The sequence below is a fragment of the Taudactylus pleione genome, unplaced genomic scaffold, assembly GCF_031769625.1.
Source record: "Taudactylus pleione unplaced genomic scaffold, aTauple2 ptg000309l, whole genome shotgun sequence".
Classification (NCBI taxonomy): domain Eukaryota; kingdom Metazoa; phylum Chordata; class Amphibia; order Anura; family Myobatrachidae; genus Taudactylus; species Taudactylus pleione.
This window is the reverse complement of record NW_028284710.1, coordinates 2,651,582-2,669,158: the sequence shown is the minus strand read 5'-3', so window position 1 is coordinate 2,669,158 and position 17,577 is coordinate 2,651,582.

Here is a 17,577-nt window from a genome sequence, read left to right as displayed (position 1 = left end):
GGCTGGCACAGTCAGGGGAAGGGCACAGCCCCTGAAGCAGTCTAGAAGTGGTCATGTTGGATTCTGTCATGTAATTCTTCCAATTCAACCGGTTTCCCGAAGCTGTACTCACATGATCTATTTATGCAATTGACACTGAAAGTGCCTTTTTAAACTAGCTCTAGAGACCAGCTCATTGTCAGAACAACTCACTTTAATGGAAGAGGATTACTTCTTGCTTTATGCTCGGTTCCTGTTTATCAAGAGCTTTGTTTACACTAAGTGCCTGTTTCTCATTGAGTGCCTGTTTACTCAGCAAGAACTCTGCACTCTCCAAGTTCCTGTGTTCTCAGGAAGTGCTCTGTTTACACTAAGTGCCTGTTTCTCATTGAGTGCCTGTTTACTAAGGAAGAACTCTGCGCTCTCCAAGTTCCTGTGTTCTCAGGAAGTGCTCTGTTTACACTAAGTGCCTGTTTCTCATTGAGTGCCTGTTTACTCAGCAAGAACTCAGCACTCTCCAAGTTCCTGTGTTCTCAGGAAGAGCTCTGTTTACACTAAGTGCCTGTTTCTCAGCAAGTGCTTCATATACACTTAGTGCCTATTTTTAAGAAAGAACTCATTCTCAAAAGTGCCCCTCTCTCAGCAAGTGCTCCACTTATAATTAGTGCCTGTCTCTCTGTAAGTGGCACAAGTAACCAGTCTATCTGCTAGCATAAAGTACCCTCGATGGCAGATAACTGGTGTCTGTGTTATTAATGTCTTGTCTGAATGTTTTGTTGCCTGGACTAGTGCTGAGTCTCAGGTTCCATATCCAGTTCTGTGTATCAGTGTGTAGATTCCAGGTCTGTCAGCTGGTAGGCCAGAGTTCTTAAATTCTGGTTTCAGTGCTGAGTTCTTGATTCCAGTTTTAGCTTGTTTCAGTTTTGAGTCTCTGCTGGTTGTATCTCTCTGAATTCCTAGTAGAGGGTTCCAGGTCTGAGTTCTCCACAATTGTTTCCAGGGTCCTATAGCTGCAGGTTCCAGTTCCGTAATCTGACCCAGTTCCTGGTTTTGGATTCTGGCCCTCCTGCCAGTGCTACTTTGTCTCCAGAATTCATTAAATGAACAGAGGTCTCATCAAAGTCCCTAGCTTCAGCTCTACTCTTGATTCAGCTAGACCCAAGGATCCTGATGTTGATCAACAAGTACAGATGACCGTCACAGACAGTTGCAAGAAATGTGAACACAACACTTATGGAATGCAACACAGGCACTCATCTCTAATTGACAATGACAACACACAGGGTCTTTGCATATATATTTATTTATTTATATATATATATATATAAATATATATATATATTATATATATATATTTATTTTTATTTTTTTTAAAAGAAGGCCATAAACCAGTATTTCGCTTAAGGTCCCAAGCATGGCCATAACTAGGATGGTGTCCCTTGTGGCACCAGTCCTGGCTGCTTGGAGGGGCACACCAGAAGACTCCAGCCCCTGATATTCCTGGAAATGTCGCACATGTGATGTGAACCATTGCAACGTGTCGGAATGCCTGGACTGTCTCCTTATTTTCTATACATTGATGAGGCAGAGCTCATTACAGTCTATACTATGAGGAGGGAAAGAAGGCTTGTTACATTCTATATAATGGGGAGGAGGAAGGCTCATTACATTCAATAAACTAGGGAGAGGGTATGCATATTTTGTGCTATACTATGGGGAGGAGGAAGGCATGTTACATTCTATACTACAGCTCAAACCAAATAAAGAAAAAAGTATTCTCATAACGGGCACACACAGATTATAATAATCTGTGTGTGCCCGTTATGAGAATACTTTTTTCTTTATTTGGTTTGAGTCATGTTATGCTTATTCTCTGGTGCACCTCCCCAAAATATTGAATTATATTTAAAGATTGTGTAATTTAGGGGAATAGATTTATAAATAATAAAAGTTCCTGTGCGGATATTTCTGTACCTAATTATTCTATACTACGGGTAAGGGGGGACACATATTTCATACTATACTATGGGGGGGCATGTTACATGCTATTAAATTGTAAGGGATGGAAGGCATGTTACATGCTATCCTATGGGACGGGTTTCACATTACATTCTATACCGTATTGAGGTTGGCAAACATTACATGCTATATTATGGAGAGCAGGTACATTACAAACTATGCTATTGGGGGGAGAGGCACATTACAAGCTATACTATAGGGAAGGGGAAGATCGCTACTGGTTATACTGAGGTGGGTGCATTGTGATGGAAATACAGATGAGGGAATGGGTAGAGCACATAACTAGACATACAGATGGGGTGATCCCAATAAGGAGCATACAGATGAGGGAAGGGCGGGTTGAGTATTACTGGATACACAGATGAGGAGAAGAAGGCAGCACAATACAGAACATAATACTGATAGAATTGACCTATTCAGACCTTAAATAAAGGATTTTATATGGTTATATACTATTGGAATCATAATAAATATTAAAAAATATATATTATATATATATATATATATATATATTGTACATACATACATACATACACACACATTTTGCATATGTGTCTGTGTTGTGGTCTGGCTAAATTGCAGTTTCGTCAACTTGCACACTTCCTCCCTTGTTACAAATTAGAACGAGTGTAAGAGCAATACGCTATGGAATCTGTATCCAAATGGAAGCATAAGAATTTTTGTGAACATTCACAGTATGAATACATGTATTTTATGCAAACATATAATCATGTGTCTCTACATCAGGCACTATAATTAAAGCTTAAGTAAATATTACGTTTCAGAACCTGCTGTTATATAAGCTATTTAAATTTAAAATCATTCATGAATTACCAAGTCGACTAAAATTACAACATACTCACTGCATCATTTCTATAGATTATTACACTTCATTTAGCAAAAGATCCCGGTCCCCGCAATTGAATACAAGGTACCATAGTTATCACACTGTGCATGCATACAAGCATATTCAGATATGGATGGTGTTCATAAGCAAATCAGTTGCATCTCCTCTTGCAGTTGGAGGGACAAAACTCAGTGTTAACAGGACATTCAGAGAGGGTGTGATGACAATATTGTTGGCTATGCAGAGTTGTGCAGGTGTGTAATTATGCCTAATTTCAGAATATTTTCTGCACCTGGGAGAGAGCTGTTGGACATGCTCTCCATATGATAAGCATCATCATTTCACCCCTGCCCCCCAACACTATGCAATGACACAAATCATCATTCAGCAAATGAGCAGGGCTATTTTCACCTTTTAAAGTGCTGATAACAGAGAAAAATAGCCTGTATGCAAATGTAAATGGAGTATAAATTGTCATAGGTGCTGTCACTTGTTTATGAATGCTATTAATAGGTAATTTATGTTATGCAACTTGCATTATAAGTTTACTGGTATTATTGAGGGGCGTGTTAAGAGAGGAGTGGGCCCGTGTGCATTCCCTGTGCAGGGCCCCCTCCTCTCTCCCCGGCGGCCGACTGACATGGCTGGCTGGCCACCGCAGAAACAGTAGACTCTGGGCACTAGAGTGTGCCCAGAGTCTACTGCGCATGCGTTGAACACCTGAAAAATGGCCACGCCGGCGAGTTTTAAATAATATGGGTGCATGGTGTGCGGTGCGGGGCCTGCCCTGCACCCATTATAGATATGCACCTGCGGCTCTGGTCTTATACAGTAGGTGTTGCATATGCACCATTACACCAGGTCTAAAGTGTTGGACTCAGTTGTGTCACAGAAAATTTGATCCAGTCTGGTAAGCATGAAAAATATGTTCTCCAGGCAATGCATTGGGAGGGTGGGGGGTGTCTGTCCACAATGCCCAGGATCTCCCCCCATGTTCAATTTACTTTAATTGCAAAAATATCATAGAAGTCAGAAAACAGTGCTAACAAGCCACTACCTAGCCATGTGCCATGAGACTTGATTACATGTTTTCAGATGTCATAATAAATACTTTCCACCCTATCTCCAGCATACAAAAGGAGTCAGTTTCATGGTGCCATGTTAAAAGAGATACATTTAATTGGGCTTCTAAAAATAACTACTATAGTACATGCATTACAAACTGGGGACATTTTCTCACTATAGGTAAATTCAGACTGGCATGGGTTACTGAGCTGAGTAAATAGGCAGGAATAATGGCTGTTAGCTCCGTCTGCTAACTGTCTGCACATAGCAAGCAGCTTTTAATGACTTGGAAGAATGGAAGTCTGTATCCTAGTGAAACAAAAACACTGATGTGCACAGACAGCTGTATAACTGCTCCATTCGCCTTCATGTGTTCCATTTTCAGGGAGGCATTCAACCTATAGTATCACTAGAACATGTCCACCTGTAGTGCAGTACAAATGTAAACAAATAACATATCAGTTATGAGACTATTAGTGCCAGAACAGAGGTGGACAGTCTGTCATTCTCCAGCAATATTGTCACAATCCGGTGAAAGTGATCCTCTGTAGAGGATGGTGAGCAGGGGGGATCAGGTGACTATCGGAGTGACTGAGGCTAGGTCTCCTATTTGCGGCCGAACCCAGGTTTGGCTAGACCTGCTCAGAGGCGCGGAGTCTAACTCACTTGGTGGTTTTCTCCAGTGACCCCTCCAATTGGGGTTTGGTTTTCCGCTGCACCAAGTGAGCAGGTCACGGCCCTCTGGACAGGTACCTGGGAATGGCAGAAGACAGGAAACTATATTAAGTTATTGCTAGAACACTGGAGATACACTGGAATACAATTAGAAATCCTGATCACCGGCTTGCATGAGATTACTGAGAAAGTACTGAGAATCACTAAGAAATCCAGGAGCTGACTAGCTCAGCAGCTCAGGGAGATGTGGACACAGGCAGGTACTGGAGTTTGCTAAATATGCAGGAAAGCACTAACATATACTGGGGATTGCACATACAAGAGTAGAGTGGACTCAAGGAATATATTGAGAATGCTAGAAATGTGGTACTGGACAAAGGCCAAATACTGGGAGAGCTAGAAATGCTGGTACTGGGCAAAATACTGGGAATAATTAAATATGCAGGTGCAGATTGCACAGACAAGACATATAGAGAAGATAGGCATACACTAGGAGAGTGCAAACTGCAAGTGCAGATTTGCACTGACAAGACACAGAGCAGATTGACACAGACATGTGCTGGGAGGACCAGCTGTGAGCTAATTAATACCAGCAGGTAATCTGACACTTCAGTGATACAGGGTAATAGCCACAGGAAAGCTGCAATAGAACTAGAAGCACATATACAAAGACACACAGGGAAGGGACATGAAACACTGAAGTACTTGTGAGAAAGCTAAAGTCTCAGAGTAAGGTTTAGCATGGAAGCTAATACAGGAAACTGGGAAACTGTAAGCAGGCTGAAGCAACAGTGGGAGTAACACAGGCACTTGGAATAATGAAGTTGAACAGCGTCTTCCTGGAGTTCTGGAGGCGGATTTATACCCAGGGGTAGCAGATTACTGGAGCACAGCATCAGCTGACTGAAATCATGCTACCATAGGTTAGGAGTACTGTCACTTGAGAGGAACTGTAATGGCGGTGCCCATGATGGGAACTCCGATCCCCAGCACACACAGCCGACCATGGAAGCTCGCAAAAAGCACCTAAGGCAGAATACTCAGATTACATTCATCACTGCACTAGACGTCTGACCACAAGGAAGTCAGGGGAAGCCGGCAAAGAGGTGAGAGAGGCCGATCCTAGGCTGAACCCTGACAGTACCCCCTTCTTTTAGGGTGGGCACCGAACACCCATAAAGGCTCAACTGGAACTCCTCAGAAAGACACAAAAAATATATTTGTAAAAAACACAGGAAACTTGAAAATCTTGAAAAAGATACAATAAGAACTAGAAAATTTTGAAGAACAAGGTTCCCAATACCAGATGGATTCTGAGACTAATAATTGGACGAAATAGTCAACTTGGTCCAAGAAAGGTTGGTCACCAGGAAGTCATCGATTCTTCTTCTTTTTCTGAGACTTTTTCTAACCACTTGAAGAAGAAGAAGACTTAAGTTGCAAAGTGTCTTTCATGGGAACTACCGAAATTGTTTTTTCATCGTACTCAGGATCATAGTCAGAATCTGTGTTATAATTCATCATCCTTATGCCTCCTTGAGTCTTATCCTTCTGGACAGGTTGTTTTTGTACTTGATCTTTTTGAGAAGGACTCAAAGAAATGCATCTGAGCTTAATAGCAGAGGGTGGTACCCCAGAACTGGAGACTTTGTTGAGATGAGTAGCCTCGAGAGAACTGTAAGGATTAGTTGGACCAAATTCTTTAATGACTGCAGCAGTAAAGGCTACTAAATCTGACAGCATCGGATCCTTTGAATCATAAATAGGCTCAACCCAGTCCCAAGCTTTACCTCGGAAAGATGAAATTGTAAATTTTACTACATTAGTAGGCCTGATTTCAGACCATGGCGAGGATTTCATAATAGCGATGAAATGATCCACCAAGGCATAATACTGCGTTATATCTCCATCAAAAAGAATGGGCATAGAAACATCAGATGGATCCTGAGGGATACCCATAGATATAGTGGTAGTGTCATTTTGTGAACCTCTTAACTGATGGGGCACTAAAACATTTGACTTTGACACAACACTAGAAGATTCTTCCTTGAGTAAAGAACCGGAGATCTTTCCTTGGGATACAGATTTTGAAATCCCTTTTTGAGATGCAAAACTTGAGACTTTCCCCTGGACTATGAGACTTGATACCCCCTGCCAGGGTACATAACTAGAAACCTCCTCTGGAGGTATGATGCTTGACCCCCCATCTTGGGGAGTAACACTTGGAAACCCTTGTTCTTGGGGTACAAGACTTGAGACCCCCTCCTGGGGTAAGACACTTGAACTCTTCTTCGGAAATGTAATACTCGAAATCCCCCCCTGGGGGATGGCACTAGGAATCCCATCCTGGGGTGAGACACTTGAAGTCCCTCCAGGGGAATAGCACCACAAACCCCATCTTGGGGCATTACACTGGGAATCCCATCTTGAGGTGCAACACTTGGAACCCCATCCTGGGGTGAGACACTTGAAATCCCCTCCTGGGGTGAGGAAACTGAAGCCCTCTCTTGGGGTGCGAGGCTTGAAACCCCCTCCTGGGGTGAAGAACTTGAAATAAGGACTTTCTCTTGAAACGTAACATTTGAAATCCCCTCCTGGGGTATAACACTGGAAACCCCATCCTGGGGTAGGATACTTGGACCCTTGTCCTGGGGTGAAGAACTTGAAACAAGAACTTTCTCTTGAAACGTAACACTGAAAATCCCCTCCTGGGGTATTACACTTGGAACCGCATCCTGGGGTGAGACACTTGAAGTCCCCTCTAGGGGAAGGACACTAGGAACCCTCTCTCTGGGTAAGAGGCTTGAAACCCCCTCCTGGGGTAAAGAACTTGAAATGAGGATTTCCTCTTGGGGCGTGACAATTGAAATCCCTTCTTGGGGTATAACACTAGAAACACCCTCCTGGGGGATAGCATTTGAGGCCCCTTCCTGGGAAACAAGATTTGAAACCTTCTTATGGGGTGAGAGACTCAAGGCCCCCTTCTGGAGTACAGAACTTGACACTCCCTGTTGGCGTATGTGACCTAAAACCCCCTTCTGGGGAAGCTGACTTGGCTTTTCCTTTTGGGGTACGCAATATGAAACCCCCTTTTGGGATGCAAGAACACAGACTTCCTCCTGGGGTGAGTGGCTCAGAACCCCCTCTTGAGGTATGGAACTTGAGACCCTTTCTTGGGGAGTAACACTTGAAATTACGGTCCGCTACAGGGGCATAACACTCGAAATGAAGGCCTCCCCTTGAGGAATGAAACTTGAAATGAAGGCCCTCTCCTGGGGCGTGAAACTCGAAATGAAGACCCCTCCCTGGGGCGTGAAACTTGAAATGAAAGCCCCCTCTTGGAGTACAACACTTGTAACCCCCTTCTGGGGTGGGAGATTTGAAACCCCCTCCTTTAGCATGAAACTTGAAATGAAGGCCCCCTTCTGGGGTGTGGAACTTGAGACCCCCTCTTGGGGTGCAAGACTTGGGACCCCCTCCTGGGGTGCAAGACTTGGTACCCCCTCCAGGGGTGCGAGACTTGGGACACCCTCCTGGGGTGCGAGACTTGGGACCCCTCCTGGGGTGCCAGACTTGGGACCCCCTCCTGGGGTGCGAGACTTGGGACCTCCACTTGGGGTAAGGAAGTTGAGTCCCCTCCTGGGGCTACTGACTGGAGTCCCGTATTGGGGAAAACAGAATCCGGACTGGGACCGATGGAAATGGAATCCGGGCCGTGACCAGTACAAATGGAATGAGTAGTGTCCCTGACTTTAGAAGGTTGAAATATCCTCCCAATATTTCTTGATTTACTTCTTGTTGCATATCTCTCTCCCTACTTACTGGTATCTCTCTCCCTATTCTTCTGTCATATTTCTTTCTTCACACATTCTTTACTTTTCCCTCACTTTCCTGGCCTGTCAATTTTGCATTAAAGTTTGCCCCTGTTGCTGGCCATGTCCCTCTTAACTTTTATCATGCCTCGTCCCCGCCGCTGTGTGCCCCCTCCTGCCTGCTTTGTTCACCCTGAGGCTGAGCAGAGCCCACGCCGGCGTCGTGGAGTGGCCCTTTCTCCGGACACGGCAGATGCTGCTCCTGGCACCGTAATAGCTAAGACACGGGGCCCACGCCAGCGTGGTGTAAGGGCCTCTGCCGAGGATGCGGCAGATTCGGTTTCCGGCGATTGGTGCTTCCGACGCCACAGCTGTTGGGGAGCAGAGTTTGTGCCGGCGCCTGGCTCTGCTGAGCATGGGCCTGGTCGTGGCTCTCACTGCTGGAACAGTTGGTCGCTGGCAGGAGCACGCCGCATCAGCTGCACGCGGGTGTGATCTCCCATCCAACAATTGGGACACAGCCTCTGGTAAAAGGAGGAGGTCTTGGCGGGGATATAGGGCAGCATACAGGGTACCTGGCGGGTCAGCCTTACCTGGGGGCCTTCCCGTTCCCTGCCATGTTAGTGTGCAGGGGTCGGGGCTTAGTCTGGGGGGTCAGCCATTTTGCAGCCAGTTTGCACCAAACTCCTGTTCACATGTCTGGGGGCATGGATTCATTGGACACTAGTACTAATAGGCTGGTGCAAGACCAGTCAGCCCCAGCATTTTTGGGTATTTCTGCCCCTCCCCCCATTGCTGTGCAGCCAGAACCTTCAGCTATAGTGTCTGCCTTATCAACTCTGGCTGCTGTGTGTGCCCCATTTTTAGCAGCTCTGCCAGCAGGCTCTTTACCTAACCAGACTGTCGTGCCTGCTAATGTTAATTCCACAAGGGTCAGATGTAGATCAGTTGGTGCAAGCATTGAGAGCTATTGCCTCTAGTTTGGTCCAGCAAAGTTTAGTGACACCCTCCCTTCCGCTGAGTGAGGGCACTAGTCAGGGCAGTGCAGATGTTAGGTTGCTTGCCACAGAGGCAGCAGCAGGTGTCTTTACTTCTTTTTCCAATGACGATATCGAGGAAAAAGAAGCTTGTTGATGAAAACATCGGTGAAGGGCCATCCAGATTTTCCTCTGATACCATGACACCGGAGGGTTCAGGTGGGTCTCTCTCCGACTCTAGTTCTTTGACATCTTCTTTCGCTTCCTCTATATCTAATGCAGACAGCGCTGGCAGAGTGCGTAAGCGAGCAGCGAAATATGCAAAATTGGAAGCAAGATGATGCTCGAGGCGTAGGCATCGCACCCCTATGTGTAAGCCAATAGAGAAAGGGTTGGAAGGTTCTGCAGGGGTACACTGTGACAACACTGCTGTATTGCGAGGTTTAAAGGTGACTTGCCACACTGAGATCCGCAAGGGAGACTAAGTGGACATTTTTGCTCTTACGGACACAGCTAAGAAGGCGTTTAAAGCAGCTAGGGCAAAAGGTAGTATAGGTTTGGAAGCATTCAAATCTTACAATAATTGGTTGGCCATTTTTTGCGTTTTCTCAGCTTGTAAATTGGAGACTCGTCCGGAGGAGCACCTGAACATCATTAGGTATCTACATTTAATTCACAGCATGCAGTTATCCTCCAGGGGCATAGCTTGGTGCGCTTACGATGAAGAATTTTGTTGCAAGCAAGATGTCAGACAGGTAATGGATCTAGGGTGGATGGACATGGAGGTGTGGCTGGAGGTCACACAGACTTCGCGTCCTGCGTATGAGGGGTACAACACGAGCAAACCATCTAGTTCGGATCGTCAGGGCCAACAGCATTCATCTGGGGGAAGATGCTTTGCATTTAATAATTCCACCTGTATGCAGGGATGAAAATGTAATTTTCGTTACCTGTTCTTGCGATGTAGTGGCAACCACCCAGTTGCCAAGTATTTCAAGGTTGGTGCCCAGCAGCAGCCTGCTCAGCCAGCAAAAGGCACTAGTGCTAAGTAAAGCTCCATCCCCTGTCCATGTCACAGCGATAGCAAAATGGTTAAGTTGGTACCCGGTTCTGCAGGACACAGAATGTTTGTGAAAGGGTTTCTGTTTTGGTTTTGGTTTACCTATTTGCAGGGATGTCGACACACAGGTTCTCCTAGAAATTTGAAGTCTGCATTTGAGTTGCCTCACATTCTTAGGGAAATAGTGGCTGGTGAGGTTAGCGTCGAGCGCATGGCAGGGCCTTTTGCAGAACCCCCCATTAGGGATCTTGTTGTTTCCCCGGTGGGTGTGGTTCCCAAGAAAATTCCAGGAAAACACAGGCTCATTCAACATCTATCTTATCCACCAGGCTGTCAAAGCTGGTTTAGTGGCTGAGACAGAATCAGTGTAAAATTAGCTTGGAGCGACGCCATCTTCGAATGGCAACCAGACTCCATCTTAAAAATAAGAATCTGCAAGATGCCATTTTGTGACTGATCTCCCAGCGCCATTTTAAATTACAACTCATGAGCTAAGTACAGAAGGCAATGTCTTTGGTACTGGGGACAACCTTGCATAGAAAAAATACCAAAACAACTAGAAAAACAGCTTCCTGAGAAAAGTAATTAGAAAAGACAATACACCAGGAACTGTGGAGAGACCCCACATGTGGACAGGTGTAGCTGTGGCAATTGTAATATGGCCCAGACACTTGAATTTGACTGAATGAACAATGGTAAGAAATCTGCATGAAAAGAACAGTTTAAACTCACTGTCAGACAATATGGCACCAGCAATCGGCTGGGGGTCTCCACCCTGTTTGAGAGTGAATCTCATTACTAATAACACATTGCATTGCAGTTTTAAAATGTTAGTAAGGAATGATATATATATATATATGTGTAAATATATATGTATATATATATATATATATTAAATCCATCATAAATAGAATCACATGCATAAACACCGCACATTACGCACAGTTGCACTGTTAACATAACGCACATTAGCGAATGCATAAGATCCTGTATGAAAACGCTGTTTATTAGCTTAGTGCGCACGCATCTGCCCCAAGTTAACTAGCGTCTTTACTAAAACCCTGAATACTTACACACTGGACATTCACATAAAAGGTTCCATAGCTTTAAAGCATAAGATTCAAGTTTTATTTATTTGTTACAAATGCTGTGAACAAAGGTTATTTGGTATCTTAGGCTTAATACATGATAAGTAAACCGTGTTTGATGTTATACTGATCTGCACTTTCTCAACAGCTTTCCGGTATCATCGGTTTGAAGATCGCAACATGCATTCTCAACTTATGGACCATAGAAAGTTAAAGCACCAAAATGTACGTTGTAAAATTAACAGCCTAGATTTGCATGCAGGGGGAAAATGGAGACGAAGGCTGTTGGAGGCTGGTCTGTGTCCATTTGAATCAACCTGTTAAATATCCTGTAACAGATGCACCCGCACTGGGAACCAATGAAACCATGCCAAACTTTTCTATTGTATTGTCTATTTCTGTAAGGGTATATATATGTGGGTTCTGACCTCAACCTGGAGTCTTCATGCTGATGCTCTTGATGGAGGTTTCTTATGGATGCTGGTAACTGGTCCCAGTGCGCGTGCATATGTATAACTGTATCTTGGGTCTGTATAATTTCTTTGCGCTAAATTGTACTTAGATCACAGTGTGTAACTAACTGTACTTTACTTGAATAATACTTTGTGCTTTGGAAACACATGATCAAGGTCTGAATGCATTTATTTACTGTATGACTGCATACGCAAATAGCGTCAAAACCTTGAAAGTTTATAGGCAGGATTCTGTAGAGGTTATAGGCAGGAGCATGTAGAGGTTTAAATTCAATATCCTTAAGGCTCATCAGTAAATGATGCCATACCAGTTGAGGTTTCCATGGTGGTGTACCAGTGTTTTGACAATGCTTTGGACGTGATTAGGTGTTATGGTCCGGGGGCACTGATGTCTAAGATAGATTTTGAGTCAGCTTTTCATCTACTTCCTTTACACCCAGAGTCATTCCAGTTTATGGGTTTTTGCTTGGACAATGGACATTACATAGACAAATGCTTGCCTATGGGATGTTCTGTGTCATTTGAATTTTTTGAGCGATTTAACACCTTCCTACATTGGTGCGTGAAATTTTCTTGCGGTGGTCATGGCATAGCTCACTATCTCGATTACTTTCTGTGTGTTGGCCTTCCGGTTCAGACAGATGTAGTTATCTGTTGTTTTCTTTCCAAGCACTGTTTTTGGAGTTCCGGTTGCTGGGTACAAAACTGAGGGCCCATCCTCTTGCTTGTCATTCCTAGGTATCGAGATCGATACCTTGGCAGGTTCTTGTCACTTTCCTCTAGATAAGGTCGACAAGTTGCATAATGCCATAGTGGAGTGCACAGCTTCCAGTAGAATTACCCTGCAGCAGGCGCAATCCCTCCTGGGCCTGTTAAACTTTGCCTGTAAGGTCATACCAAAGGGCAGAGTTTTTTCAAGTAAGTTGGAAAGGGCCACGGCTGGAGTCACTAAACCGAAACATTTGCTATGTTTATCCTCAGAGATTAAGCGAGACTCTCTGTCTGGGTCTTGTTTCTTCAGGATTTTAATGGCGTTTGGTTGTGGATGTCTCCAGCCGCTGACAATTTGTAACTGCAGCTATTCACCGACACAGCAGGTGCCACAGGGTTCGGATGTTACCTTGATGGCTCCTATTGTATTGGTCGTTGGCCAGAGGAATGAGTGAGAAAGGTTTTGACTAAGGACTTGCTCCTTCTCAAACTCTCTCCCATAATGGTTTCCTTGGAAATCTGGGGGGAATGGTTACGTAATCGCAGCATTGTGATTAGGTGTGACAACTTTGGCATGGTGTATGTGATCAACTTCCAACGTGCAGCTTCCCTGCTGGTTTTGTGCTTGCTAGCACAGCTGGTGCTGACATGTTTGCACTGTAACATCATGTTTAAAGCAAGACACATGCCAGGGGTGGAGAATGAGATAGCCGGTACATTATCACATTTCCAGTGGGCTAGATTTCGATCTTTGGCTCCTGGTGCTGACGCTGTGCTTTGCCCCTCTTATGTTTGGCAGGTGATCGAGCCAGCATGGAGGGCTTGGCAGAACAGTCTCTAGCCCCCTCCATGTTGCAAGCATATGCTTTCTTTTATTTGGAGTCTCCATTTGTCTGGCAGATCCAGGGCTTCTGTTGTGCGCTCTTTGGTGGGCATTGCATTTTACTAACTTTACTAAAAGTTTTCTGATTATGAAGGCTTTAAAGTGTTGGACAGGGGTCTCCCAGCCAGTAGCTGACCGTAGGAGACCTGTAGACGATCATCTGCTTCCAGCAGTATTAGGGACAGTTCAAGGAGTGGCTTTTACTGCGTACAAGGTGGTTCTGACTTAAGTGGCATTTTCAGTAGCATTTCACGGTATCAGAGCTTGTGGCATTTTCCAAATGGGCTGATGCCACCATGCTCTGCTTGGATGTCATGGTGAGTGAGAGGTCTGTGCTCTGTAGGATATGGCGGTTGAAGACTGACCAGGCTGGTAAGGGTAGATGGATCTCGTTGGGTCCGTTTAAGGATGTACGGATCTGCCCTACGCATTATGTTTTATTGTGGCCGGATGTTCCTGGTTCATGGCTCATGCATATGGACAGGACTCCGCTTACAAAATACCAGTCTGGTTGCTTTTTGAAGCAGTGTGTTTCAGGTTTAGGCCTCTCATCTCAGGATTTTGGAATGCACTCTTTTAGGATCGGCGCTGCAACTTCAGAGGCAGATGCAGGTTTCTCAGCATCAGAAATTAAGTCCCTGGGACATTGGAAATCAGATAGTTATAAAAGTTACATTTGGCCTAGTAGTTTAAGGGCACTTGTTTAAGGCCATGTCGCAGTATGACATCGTTATGTTTATGGTTCACTGTGCTGTTTTTATCTTATGGCTTGTCTTGTTTTGTCTTGTCTCACGTCTCATCCTGTCTTGTTTTGTATGTTATCTTTGTCCATCCTACTCGGGATTAGCTACTCACATTGCTGGCAATGGGAGTCTTGAGGGATTTTACAATATTTGCCTGAATTGATGGACTAATTCGGCTATTCTCAATCATTAATTAGGTCATAGTCTATCCCTCAGCAGGTTTTTATTTTACCTCTTGCAGAGTTCACCTGTTTTTTCCCAATTCCCTCAACCCATTCTTTCCCTTTGTGTCTTTTGTTTGTCTTAGCCACTTTGACTAGTAGTTGGCGACCAATAGAAAATTTTTCTTTTTTGGCAAATACTCACTAATGTTCTATCAGATCCTCACTAATGCACCATAAATGTTATTGTTTTCATGACATTTAGTAATGTTTTTTCTTTATTGTTTTTCCTCCACTTTTAGGGTTGCTCTTTGACATACAAGACATTTGGGTTATAGGTCACTCATATATTTTCTGGGCTGCTAGGTTTATGGGTTGAGATCAAGCTCCAGTCTTTGAGCATTCAGCTAGGGTCCATTGGATAGGTTTCAGAGGTATGAGGTGGCATTCCTATTGTCCTAGACTGTTGGAGTATGCAAGGCGTTTTGGGATGCCACATATTTTGGTGGCCCATTTAGGAGGCAACGATTTTGGGCAGAGGCCACTGTAGAATTGCGAGTTGATATTATCAATGATTTGCCGAGGGTGTTGTCGGCCTGGCCCTCATTATATTTAATTTGGTCTTGCATGGTACTTGGCAAGTTTGGCGTGGGGTTAGGAATTTTCCTGCTATAGACTTAGCTCAGAAGAAACTTAATTTTGCAGTAGCTAAATTTGTGATGGCCAATTATGGTCATGTCATTCCCCATAAGGGTATTCAATTTTGTTTCAGTTATCTGTATAGGGCTGATGGGGTCCATTTAACAGAGGAGGGTTTGTCATTGTTTGTTGAGGATCTATTTAGGGAGTTGGCATTATTGGGGTAGTCCTTTGTATGGTGGTGGTGCGGCGTTCTATAAGCAGAACCTTGCTGTGGTGGGAAAGAACGGCAGGTCACCAGTCTGGGTGCAATTATTTCATTGAGTGCGCTCCCTTCCCTTCATTAGGTTGGCTGTACCAACCTAACAGGGGGCAGTATCATCACCTAAATGGGTGGCTAGTCAAGGTAGAGGGTGAGCGTTACCTTTTTGTTGATTACATAGTTTATATTTGTATGTTTATGCACTCTAGGCAATCTAAGCCTGCTATGCCTGTTGTTGTTTGTGTGTGGGCATTGCAGATTTGGCTGATTTCTGGCCATCCTTTCTTTGCCACCATACATCCTTAAATAAATAATAAATACATAATAAGTAATTATTGCTCCAATAAATCGCCTTCAAGTTATATGCCAAGTGGTTTACACACATGACACACCTCATCCGATAGAAGGTTTAGAGAAACCGAATGATTGCATAAGAAAAGAGGTGTTTTAAACCTCTAGGATGGGGACTGGCATGTATGCAAATCACTAGTTGTAGGTGGCGCGTTTTTAATAGGGACATTATATAAGGGGCTAGAAGTGAGTGCCAAAGCCTCTTTGTTTCAAGATTCCACACCCTCCCTCCCCTTTAAATTTTGTCCATGCTGTTGTGGATTTGGTTTTATTGTGGCGGGAAAGAACGGCAGGTCACCAGTCCGGGTGCAATTATTTTATTGAGGGCGCTCCCTTCGTTGACTGGTAGTTGGCTGTACCAACCTAACGGGGGGGCAGTATTATCACCTAAATGGGTGGGTTGTCAAGGTGAGCGTTACTTTTTTGTTGATTACATGGTTTATATTGTTATGTTTATACACTCTGGGCAATCTACGCCTGCTATGCTTGTTGTTGTTTGTGTGTGGGCATTGCAGATTTGGCTGATTTCTGGCCATCCTTTCTTTGCCACCATACATCCTTAAATAAATAATAAATAAATAATAAATAATTATTGCTCCAATAAATCACCATCAAGTTATCTTGCAAATCCATGTCTCAGTGTCTTTATTTATTTTAGTAGGGCAAGTGGTTTGCACACATGACACACCTCATCCGATAGAAGGTTTATATGCTTTCTTTCCACAGGTTTGAATTGATCAGCAGGGATTTTCAAGTTTTTAAAATTGTTATTTATGTTTCAAAGGGGAAGTAATTTAAAAGGCAAAATCAGGTTGGTTTTGCCTTTTCATTGATTGTCCCTTTTAACATGGGTCATACTTGCTGGGAATGTGCCAATGCCTGCAACTCGCAGGCTATTACATTTCCCCCTTAGATGGAATTCCCATTATATGTTCCCTCAATAAGGTCCTGAATCAGAGGTACACGCTAAATGCATGCAATGCTGATATGCACAAAGTTGGTCAATGTTGAAAGTACTGCGCATGTGTCCAAGTTGCACAACGGTTACCGCCGGGAGATGCAGAATTAATTTGGCACAAGAGTCGAGGATTTCATGGATCATTCCTGGAAGGTATTACGGGGATTGTTAGGCAGACATAGGTTTGTTGCAGTGTGTCACTGCCAGCGACTATTTCTAAACACACAGTAGCGCTGGCACAAAACACCTTGGGGTCTAATTATGTAGATTTGCAGAAATTAATTGTTACTTTTCATTATATATCACATCAGTCTGATGTGATATATAGCTTTGTTAAGTAGCAATTCATGCATACTTACCTTTCCGGTGATGCGATCCAGTATCCAGGGATCCGGCGGTTCTGTCTTCAACTGCGGTTCTCTCTGTGAAAAGTTGTGGCAAAGGAAGGTCCTTTCCACACATGTGCTGGTGGCTGAGCTCATGGGAGGCTGCTGGGATATCAAGGGGTGGAGTTGAAAGGGGCACAAGCAGAAGACAGGGAAGTAAGCAACCTTCCTTCTCTTTTCGCATTGTAGTACAGATTACACCATCCTGAGATGGTGAATCTCTACACATCCGTGGAATGGAAAGCAGAGCTTTCTGTTCTTTTATGAATCGCACTCACCATACTAAAGTATGAAGATGCGATTCAGCCACGGAGTGGTGGTGCCCCTGGAAAAGTAATGAACTTCTTCACAGTAACCCACTCTGTGTATAGCACCAAGCAGAGAAAATTCCTGTTTACAGCAAAACATGGCTTTTCCATGCTTTATGAATAGACCCCCATGTTCAAAGTGAGAAATTGCACCTGCCATAGAGCTGTTGCAAGCTTTGA